The sequence below is a fragment of the Vitis riparia genome, chromosome 17, assembly GCF_004353265.1.
Source record: "Vitis riparia cultivar Riparia Gloire de Montpellier isolate 1030 chromosome 17, EGFV_Vit.rip_1.0, whole genome shotgun sequence".
NCBI lineage: Eukaryota > Viridiplantae > Streptophyta > Magnoliopsida > Vitales > Vitaceae > Vitis > Vitis riparia.
This window is the reverse complement of record NC_048447.1, coordinates 18,580,917-18,593,018: the sequence shown is the minus strand read 5'-3', so window position 1 is coordinate 18,593,018 and position 12,102 is coordinate 18,580,917. Positions and strand designations below refer to the sequence as shown.

At 32.4% G+C, this 12,102-nt stretch overlaps 1 pseudogene; it reads left to right on the top strand.

Moving 5' to 3' along the window:
• Positions 1–362: 362 nt before the first annotated feature.
• LOC117904378 lies at positions 363–2,934 on the top strand (annotated as a pseudogene).
• Positions 2,935–12,102: the final 9,168 nt, after the last annotated feature.

The following is a 12,102-nucleotide window of genomic DNA, read 5'->3' as shown; positions in this document are numbered from 1 at the left end:
CATAGGTTAACCTAAAGGACAATAATCTATAGGGTATAAAACAAAGCTATATTATTGAAAGGACAAAGGTGTGAATGGAGGGAGAGAGAGAGAGAAGAGGGTAGAAAAGGAATGTAATAAAAGAACCGTACAGAGAGAGAGGAGGGGAGGAGAAAGAGAGAGAGACAAAGGAGAGGGGTGTGAGAGAGGGGCAGTTCGGATTTAGAATAAGTGTGAAAGGCACGAGACAGTGAGAGCAACAATAAATGAGAGAAAGAAGGTGATGAGGCTTATGATAACCCTCATGATCGTCACGTCGTTTTTCATTCGCTTCTCCCGATAACTCCCAGAATTCCACGCTTCCTCTCTCTTCTCTTCGCTTCTTCTCCTCCTTGCTTTTTTGCCTTTGCTTTTTGTCCATTTTAGACACACACACTCTCTCTCTCTCCCCCCTTTCTTCTCTCTCCTGATATAGCCCAGTCAACCTCATGTCTTCCTCACTTTGTTCCATTTTAAACCAACACCATTCTCTTTCTCCCATCCATTGGTCAATCTTCATCTCTGAAACCCTGAAACTCAAACGCTCTCTATTCGGCTCACCTCTCCCATTTCAACTAAATCACTTTTCATTACCATCAAATACATACTACTTGTGACCCATTTCTGGTTTCTCCTTCCAGAGTAAAAGACAAGACTTGGTGGAGCATTATATATCTACAGTTGTAGACCACCTCCACGCCAATCCACCATTGCTTGCTCCATTCCCATTTGATCTGCAACTCAAAAACCTAATATTCAGCCCAATATCATATATCATATGATTATATGCTAGTTGGGAAACAAAAATCATTCATGATTAGACTCTCCTTCTTGTTCATTACTCATCTCTACACCCAAAATCCTTTCCTCTAGTTTGGTGCTCTTTACCCTCCACCTTCAAAGCAAAGCAACTTACAATGTGGATGATGGGTTACAATGATGGGGGAGAGCTGAATATGCCTGATTCATTCAATGGCAGGAAGCTTCGGCCTCTGATTCCAAGACCAGCTACTTCTACCAACGGCACTGCAACTACCACGTCTTCTTGTTTAAGCCGCATCCATGGGACTGATCTTTTTGGACTGAATCACCATCTGGGTATGTGTTCTCTTCCCTCTTTTTCACTCCCATTATTTGTGTCTTTCTGTGTTTTCTGGCCTATCTGGGTGTCGTAAGTATTTAGATGCATTGGCTCCATTACTTGATTTTGTTACATGTTGCATCAACTATGACAGAGCAAAGCAACATTAGAGAGTTCAATACAACTCCAGTCATAGTGAGCTCACGTTGGAATCCAACCCCGGAGCAGCTAAGGACCCTAGAAGAATTATATCGGCGCGGGACTCGAACGCCTTCGGCTGAGCAAATTCAGCATATCACCGCACAGCTCCGCCGATACGGCAAGATTGAAGGCAAGAATGTGTTTTACTGGTTTCAGAACCACAAGGCAAGGGAACGGCAGAAGCGGCGCCGACAACTTGAACCAGATGAGCAGAATCGGGATGTTGAAAGCACAGAGAGGAAGGAATCAGGTAAAAGCCACAAAAATAACTTATATATTTTCCCTAATTTTTTATCAGAAAGTACTTGATCTCATGCAAGAGAGACAAGAGTGGGGGATGAATGATGAGGGAGAGGTGTTTGATCCAAAATGCTTTTTTTTTTCCTCCCATTTCATTTGTTGTTTTGAGATGTAAAGTTGCGTTCTTTTTGTTTTTCTTTTTGTCTACAGGAGGAAGTAGGACCGGTTTTGAAGAACAGACCAAGAACTGGGCACTCTCTACAAACTGCAGTATACTTGCAGAGGTCCATTTAACTTGCTTTTTGTCTTTCTCCGTAGACTAACACTCTTTCTCAGCTAAGATTACCTATGATCTCTAAAAGCCTATTAGAAGCAATTAATCAGAGATAATAAGCATATGATTACAAGTTTTTCATGTAAGATTTGTTTAAAAGCTGTGTAGGATGAAATGTAGGGAACAACAAAAGCTTTGTTTGTTGGGAAATGAAAAGGGTCTAAAAGCTGCATTCCTTCCTTTCTGTCGGGGCTGCTGTTTTGAAATAAGCTAGGTTTTTGGGTCTTGTGCTTATTCATACACATCTCATTCTTACTCTAAAGCTTGTTGCAATTCCCTTTGATGCTCATGAAAGGACAATGCTCTCCTTATTATAGGATGTACGCATGGCTTCTCATTTTTTTTCATGGACCATTGCCCTCATGAGTTTGGGTTGATTAATAATAAAATAATATCTCATATGGGGCGCCATAATGGCTTTATTTCAGCTGCATGTGAGTTGGGTTTTCATGTTTTGCATGCCCTTTTGATTTATCAGGAATCTCTTTCAATACAAAGGGCGGCAAAAGCAACAGCTGCAGCAGCAGAATGTAGAACAGATGGATGGATCCAATTCGATGAAGGGGAATTACAGCATAGAAGAAGCTTGGTAGAAAGAAATGCCATTTGGCAGATGATGCAGTTGTCTTGTCCTTCTCCCCCACCCACCTCATAAACACGACTACTACTACAAGAACCAAAGAAGCTGCAGCAGTTAGAAGAATGGACCCAAGCTCATAAAGACTCGAGATCTGAACATCTTTATAGCTCCCTACAGATCAGAAGGTCATAATCACTTGGCCGGTGTCGGCGCCGATCACTCCAATGAAGAAGAGGGTGGAGAATCCCAAACCTTCAGCTGTTCCCCTCCGGAGCGGCGATGGCAATGAAAACATTAATGAAAAAGAGGGCGAGATATCAGTTGCTGCCATGAATACCAACCTCACTCCTCACCAGTTTTTTGAGTTCCTTCCACTGAAGAATTAACAAGGGGAAGTTAACCCCATGTGGGTTGCAGGCCTCCTCAGCTTACTATGTATGCAACATGATGATGGGTTGTGCTAGATTTTGTATTTTTGTTGGAACTGAGACTGCTTTTATTGCTCTTGATGTTACATTTCATGGAAGCCATGCAATGTTAGCAAGTGGGTATGAAACAAGGTTGCCTTAAACTGCATTTGGACCATGTTGGCTTAATCAATGAACAGTAACATTAAAGAAAAATACCACAGAGGTTGTGGGTTTACAGAAACAGGCCTCTTTCAGTAACCAGATGTGTCCTCATGCGTGTGAAATGTGAGAGAGAGAGAGAGAGAGAGAGAGAGAGATGAGATGGGGAGATGGGTCCTCCCCCATGAAGGGATCTGAAATAGAAGCAGATGTGAGAGTTTGATGTTGAAATAAGGGATTGAAATGGGAAATGGATGTGAAAGACTTCTGATGTTGAAGTGACTTGGAATATGGCCTTTGAGCCTTCTCTTGTTCTTCTCTTACATATTTGGAATTAAATCCAAAGAAACAAACTTGTCACGTAAATGACAATGGAAGAATACATAAAAGAGAGCTTTCCTTGTATCCTTTCTTAGGCATCCTATATACATCCTCTGCCTATAGTTTTGAGAATTCCAACACCTTGGGGGAATTCACACTTAAAACCTCGATGCTTTTAAGTTCATCCTCGTGAGGGAATTTTTGGCACAAAAATTCATTCCCTGCAATTCATTCTTCAATATATAGTAAACTCTTTATGCATTCATGCATGAGATTATAGAATATTTTGGATGAGCTGCAAATGGATATGGAAGACAACTGATAAAGAAAAGAGTACAAGATGGACCTTACTCACTATTAGAACTTTCTTACTCCATGACTGTGTCAGCCATTGAGGAATAACCCTAATAACAAGTAGAAGAATATATTCTCATTAATTAATTAAAAAGTGAAAAATATATTGATCACTTGGCATTTATGTTCTATAACTAAAGCACTATCCCTTGCTCTCCAATTATGAAAATCTCAAAATTTATCCCATTACATATCTCCCAAGTGGGTTTTAAATTAATTCATATGTTGTATATAACATGTACAAAATTTATTGAGATGACATGAACAAAATTAAAATAAGTAATACAAATTTCAACATGAAATAATAAACATAGCTCATGAAATTTAAAATTGGGTTACTTGATTAAAAGGGTGACTAAAAACTTAATTTTGAAATTTAATCTTCTATCGTTTTCTTGTCTCATTTTAACAAAATGTCCTCGTTATTATTATTTTTTTTTTTTTTGTAAAATAACCTTTTATTTGAAAATTTACATATAAATACTTAAAATAGTAATGACATTTATGTCAAAAATGGATTACTTTTCAATATAAAAAAATATGGGAATGGTTGAATTCATAATTTGAGAATTATTTTATCCATTTTAACCAAATATTTCTTAAAATTTTGAAACTACACATTTAATTGAAATTCTTCGTGGGGATCATTAATATATAAATTTTTTTCTCTATTCAAGATTAACATACATGGGAATGTGATTGTAACCCAAGACGGCATTCATGAAAAAAATCACTTGATCATCAATTCCCCGTAAAGGGAAATCTGTCGTTCGGTCATTTACATGTTTGGATTCTATGATTGAAGTCACCATTTTTTGAATAAAAACTTGGCTCCAAAATTCAGTGGCATTGTGCTTTAGGTTTCTATGCATGTGTGTTGTGGATTTAGATATCAAAATGAGTGAATTTTTGTACTGAATATAGGTTTTTACTCAGCCACGCACATACATAAGAGGTTTTTATGCAGCTGTCGGGTTGTCTGGTCAATTATTAATGCATGTGACCTTCCTCTACTTGAATGAAAATAATTGTAGGGTGCCCATCTGCGACCTCTATTATGTTTTTGCCTCTTTGGACTTTCAATGCCCTTTGGGACCGCGATGCTTTCTGAAAAGTTATGAAACAAATGCATGCATGGAGGGAAAAAAACATGACTCAACAGAATGATTGATCCAGAATTCGATTGATGAGTTTCACAATTTCAAACTTTTATGTCAACTCTAACTTTGTATCCTGAAACTTCAATTTCGTGTAAAAGTGGAACTTTATTACCAAGATGTTTGGTTCAGAAAACTTGAGGAAAGATGGGATGGAAAGAAACTAAAAGGGAGATGAGGTTAAGGGAATTTGACCCCAAAGGAAAAGGAGAAGGAAGGAAAAACAAAAGAAATTTATGTGTCAATTAATTATTTTTATATATTATTTCAAACTCATTTCATTTATTTTAACTCTTTCTATTAATATTTTATTTTTTCAATATTTTATATTAAAACAAACATAATAAAATAATTTTTTTATTTTTTCTTTTCTTTTCTTTAGAACTTTTCAAAACCAAAATGGTCCACATATATTTTGCCCCACTATTTTGTTAGCTCATAAATACTAAAACTTTTCAAAATGAAAACATGCATGTTTATATTTACTTATATTTCTCAAACTAGCTCTTCTTTTCTTTTTACTCAAGTTTACTTGTCATGTGTTTAGACGATGGAAAGAATCAAAGAAATTAAGGAAAGACAAAATATAAGGGAATTCAAATCTATTCTTTGATTTACTCAGGAAATGAAATATGATGAATATAAAATACAATGAATATTATTTAATTTGAAAATTTATATATTTTAAAATTCTTCCTTCTAGAAGAAAAAATGAGAAATAATTTAGAAAAGCATGCATGAGAAATTTATTAAATTTTATGCCTCATGGGAATATTAAGCAATAAAAAATAAAAGGAGAATATTTGGCTTGATTTAAAATGAAAATATGATCTAAAATAAAATGTATTTACAAATTTATATAGTTCAAATCCTTATACATAATAAAAGAAGAGAGAAATTTGAAATAGCCATAAAAATTTATTAATTTTAAACTTCTTATTTTTCCTCCATTTTATATATATTCTCTCAAGTTTTTGAGTATGCTTGAACTAAACAATTCACTCATTTTCTATTTTGAAAATGAGTTTTTTATGTTTTTGGTCTGTCCATCATCTCAACTTTTCCGATCTTCATCTTGTCTCTACACGTCAATGAGATCGTGGAACTCAAAATATTCACTCAAAGTTAGTGATGGATTGACTTGATACCATTATAAACTCTCATTCAATAGATCTTCACAACTTTAAAATATATCTACATAATTAAGAGAAACACCCCACATAAATAATATAAAAATTCTTTATTGTAATTTATAAGAAATTAGCTTTTATAAAATATTATATAAAGTAAAAAACCAATGTGATAATTATTTTTGTAAGAATATAATGTTAAATTACTAACATTTAAATCTTTTTTACGGTTGTGATCATTTTTATTTTAAATATTTGAAAATAGATTAAATTACATTTTTTGTCCAATTATTAGTTTCTAATGTCTTATCATAATTATGTAGGATAAAACACACATAGTAATTGTTTTTTAGGTCTAAGGCATCTAATTATCAATTCCATATTTTTAAGTACTTAAAACCAAATAGACTTAACACTACAACATTTAAATAGAATCAAAAAACATTCAGACTTAGGATTCAGCTCCAGTCAGATTTAAATTAAACTTAACACTACTAAGATTCAGTAGAAAAAGGCAAACAGCACCTAAAAAAGAAGATCTTTAACAACTTGATTGATCAGTGAATATATTCCATGAAAACTAGGAGATACATAATATGGAATAATAATTAATTAATTAACAGTTGACTTACTTAATCTGCAATCAATATTGGAAGTACTACTTTTTATAGTAAGTATTAAGTACCACGATATGATAATCAGAAAGCTCCCACTACCATTCATCTTCATTCTGCAATGGAGTTGAAGAAATCAAAAATAGTACTTTCACTGAATGTACATCCCAAATATCCTCACTGTAAACCAATCACTTAACTATTCAATGTAAGATGAATTTGTGAAAATCCCAAGAAATAATAGTCATTAACTTTTTCCCCTGACCAAGATAAAACGAAAAAGCTTTTCAATATAGGGTTGTATATTAGTTTATTACATCTGAGGAAGCAGGGGGTACATTTCAAAGTGTGAAGAAAAGGACATGCAGGCATGAGTGCAGAAGAGAGGAGAGAGAGAGAGAGAGAGGAGAGAAGAAGAAGAAGAAGAAGAGAGACAGAAGGAAGTGAAGGACGAAGCCGACTTACCTTTTCAAGGGTGCAATCAATGCTTAACATTGAGAACCCTAGGCTTTGATTCTCACAAGATCACTGTCGGGTGGCTTACCGATCTGGTCACCTCTTCTCTTCTCTTCTTCTCTTCTCTTGAATCCATGCATGAATATATGTATATATATATATATATAAGGGCTGATAAGATAAATGCCTTTTCTTCTGCTATCTTGCTTGCTTACATATGCATGTTCTCAAGAGTAAAGAGCTCTGCATTTCTTCTTTCTTCTTTCTTTCTGTCTTTCATGCCACTTGTTCCACCTGTCATGCATTGAGATTAACACAAGGAATCCTCATCCTCTCCACCTGTGAAGTGGATAACGAGACTTCTGCAACAGGTAAGCTCACAGTCATCCACCTTATGCCCATCTTGTACCACTTTCCTCATTCCACCACCTTATGGGCCTTGGACTACACTGATCCCCATCATAAACAAACCAAAGAAAAAAAAATTCTATATATATTGAACTTGGGTTCTCCAAACCCAATTGAATAATTCAATCCAACCATTAAATAAATAATAATTATGTTAAAAATATAAATTTAAGGGTTTAATATACTTTACCCCTTAACCTATCCCGTGTTTTGCACATTACCCCTTTAGGTTAAAATTAAACACATTACACTCTAAGCTTCTTAAATTGCACATTTTGTCTTTTCTGTTAGACGGTGTTAGTTTAAGTAGATGGACATGTCATGTGTAATGCATGTAACTGACTAATAAAAGATAGATTTGTAAATTCATAAACCTAAGAAGTCGTTCACCCTCCCTTAGTCTTTGTCTTCATTTTAGCCAGTAATATATTGCACCTCTAACCTCATTTGGTTATTAAGAAATGTAAAAACAAAACAAATCAAGTTCTTAAATTATAATATCCATCGATCTTACTACAATTAGTTAACATAGTTGAGTAGAAATTTCAATTTTCTTATAAAAACTAGATCAGAAAAAATCATAACAACCCAAAATTCAATCTCCCTTATTTTTCTTCACTTTCACAGCAACCAAACAACAAGAACATGTAAAGTCAAACCACCCAAATCCCACCTTTCAACATCCTAAGCAAAAACAAAAATTGTGTAAAAGAGAAAATGAAGGATAGCTTATAAGGTGGAGAGGCCCTTCCATATGCTTCTTTGAATCAGAAAACAAAATATATAAATGTTAATTGTTAAATCATGAATTAATCGTTAATCAGAAAATAAAAATAAAAAATTGACACCTCAAATGACACGCGGGTACAGAAAGAGCAAAGAGGTCAACGAAGAAGTGAAGAAGTAGAACCCTACTAGTCATTATTGGAAAAGGACAAACATGATACCATGTCACTTCCCCCTGGAAAATAACATTGTCTCTTTATGGTCTTTTATGATAATAATTTATTAATAATAATAAATTATTATTATTATTATTATTATTATTATTATTATGGTGTTCAACTTCATAAATATAACAAAACTATCCTTCCTTCCATGGTTCAAACATTTATTTATTCCGTTATTTAGTATGTTAAAAAATATATTTGCAAAATCCTTTTACTAAAGATAATGATAACTATAATGTTTTTAAAAAAAATTAATTCAATAAAAATATGTATTTAAAGAGAAAAATGATTTCTCCGACCTTTTTTTCTCAATTTTTTTTTAATAATTTTTTCTTAAACTCTGTTTTGGACATTTAAAGAGAGCATTAACTTAGAAGCCTAAAAGAAAGCAGGAATGTAAAAAGGAAAAAAAAATTCCAAAAAAGAATTATTAAATTCTTTATTTTTAAATTTCTTCTTATTGTTTTTGTCATATTTTCTATTGTAACATGCAAAACAGTCCAAATATATTTATGTAGGAGAGAGGGAAGTTAAAAGGTGGATAGAGAAGGAATGAGAAATTGCATTAAACATAGAGTAGAAAAGTGAATTGGAAGGATGTGATTGGCATATACATAGAAACAATGGAATGAGGAATGAGGGGAGGAATGAAGAAGAATGAGGGGAATGGCGGCAATGAATTTGATGGGGAAGGAAAAGGGCCTTCTGAGGCCTGCAACCAGAATTGACAATACCTGAGTGTGTAAGACATATGAAGACAGTGAGGACACCCAGAAGTTTCCCTCCCCTTTATTATTATGACCTCATCATGTTATTTCCCTACTTACCCAAAAAAAAAAACCCCAGATAAAAACAACACTAAACAACAAAAAACTTGCATTAAAAGCTGCCCATGTGACTCACTTTCCATCCTTTTTTTTTTTAATTTTGACATGCATTTTCATCTCAAGTTTCACTGTTTCCCATTTTCTAATTAATGCATTTACTAGACCTCCCTCTCTATGTATAAGTTATTTGCTCCATGCTTCCAACTTTTAATCAAAGCCCCCCCAAACTCCCCTGGTCTGAGGTTGGATTCTTAATACGTATATAAGAGAGAGAGAGAGAGAGAGAGAGAGAGAGCAGGGAGAGGATATAAAGAATTAGAACTTTCTTGACTATATGAGTAGTGAGTACTATTAATTGATTGTCACTTTCCCGTAGGACAACCAGAAATGTATGAAAAAGAGCAAATGTGTCACTTCTACATAGCAATTTCTTTGGCCATTTCTTCAAACTAAGAAGACTTTGCGTTGGAGTGTCCCAAAAGTCAATATGAGCAGAAAGAAAATCCAATAATTCTAGAGAGGTACCATACCAACTCCACTCATTGATCGTACTATATGCTCTAGTTATTAATATTTCACTCAATTTTTTATTTTTATTTTTTCCATTTCCTTGTCATATTATTTATATCTACTCGTATTCTTTGTATCATGATAAAACCATTTACCCAACTGCAATAATTCACCCGTGAAAATTGTTGTTTTTTTTAATGTTATGTTTGGAAAATGGCAACAAAGGAAATTAAGAGGAAAAGTAAGAAGAAAACAATAAAGAGCATTATTAAGAGATTTAAAGTTAATAAATTCTTTGTACATGTTATTTTTTAAATTATATATAAAGATTAAATCATTTGAAAATACATAAATTTTATTTTTTTTAATTATATTTTATTTTATTTTATTTCATTGTAAAATCAAGAAAAAAAAATTAATATTTGTTTTCCTTTCCTTAATAGTTATATAGACCCAAAGAAAACGCAAATGCTACATTTAGATGGTTGTATGAGATTCACACGCTTCTTTCAGTGGGCAGGTCCCATTCGTGGAGGCCTAAGTTTGTAGATAACCCACTAAGCTGCAAATTTGGATTGGGCCGTCCAGGGCCCTATTTGCCTTAATTAATTCTTTGGGCAGTTACCATTGGGCTGAAAAGACGGAGCCCAAAAATATTGGGTCTAAACTGGAAAGTCCAAGAAGGCCTGGTTTGAAGTATTACGGGTATTGAAAGTAATATTTATTTTAGAGAAAACCGATTAAAGGTATGGAGTCTCAAAGCATTTGGGATACTATTAATCTAATATTGTGGGTGGGAGTAGACGTAGCTCCACATGACTGCCATCCAATAGAATTATTCACTCTCCATATCTTTCAATTATTTAAGATTTATTTGGTAATTATTTGCAAAAATATTTTTTGCTAATTATTTTATAATTTACAAAATCTATTTAGAAATCTAAAATGTTTTTAACTATTTTTAAATATATTTAAATATAATTTTTATACTTAGTATCTTATTTTAATCATTCTATATATTTATAAAATTATTTTTTAATTCTGTCTTCAAAAAATAAGTAAAAATAATTAAAATATGGTTTTTTAAAAGATATTATTTTCTATTCTTGAGATTACCAAACAAGTCCTTAATTTTGGGCTTATTGGTTTCAAGTTTTTCGTACAATAAATAAAAAATTGTACAAGTTGAACTTTTCTAACTTAAAAGAAGTGGGTTGGGGGAAATAACCAAAATTTACCAATAATGTTAGCTTTCTTTTTTAAAAAATAATAATTAAATTTGCAACATAAAATAACATATCTTAAAAAAAAAAATAGGAATAATGATAGCATCTTCATAGTTTTTTTATATTTATTTTTGTATTAGGTGGGAAAGTATGAAAGCAACTTCTTGTAATGTGATTGGAATAGAATTAATTATAAAATAATATCAAATATTTTACATTTCTCTCAATTTTTTGACAGTAACATTAGAACAACTTCCATTCCTATCCTCAAGGAAAACAAGCAGATTTTTTGTTTAATATATGATAGAATATAAATTCTGAACCTGTTTCTATAGTCAAGTGGAGACACTTGCACCCAAACAAACGAATTAAAAATATATATTATTATTTTTGAAAAATATAATAAAATAAAATAATAAAACTCAACTTTTAGACTCCTCGGTTCTAAAAAAATGTATTTCCAACACGTTAATTAAAAAAATTATAAAATAAAAACTCAAATTTATAAAATTCAAACTTCATATATTTATTTAAAAATAATTAGAATTTTATACATTTTTTAATTAAAGGTATTCTCTTTGAATATTCAGGTATTACCTTTTAATGATATAAATATTAATTTTTAATATACCGTATATGTTAAAAGTATTTAATATATGATTATATTTATCACATGATGTGTTAAAAATTATTTTTAAAATATAAAAAATAAAAAATTATTTCTACTTATATAGATAATGTCCGTTTTAGATTCAAAAGGTCCTCACGATTTTAAAATATGTTTACATTATTAAGAGGAGTTCATACTTAGATAATAAAGAAAATTGAACACGACATACTTCTTATAAGAGAATTTTAAAAGGAGGACATGTTATAATGTCGTGTCTAGGAATGGGCAGAAAGGAGGATGAAACTTTCTTTTTACGGGATTACATTTTTTTACTTTTTTCTTTTTTAAAGCTTAAATCCATATTTAATGTTATATCAAGGTTGAGGGGCAAGTGACAAATAGTTTAATAGCATAAGATCCTAAAGTCCATTACAAGACAAGAATTCCAAGGGAATCTCATTGGGGTTGGGTCTTCTAAATGGGTCACAGCAGAGACTGGACTAAAATAATTTCATG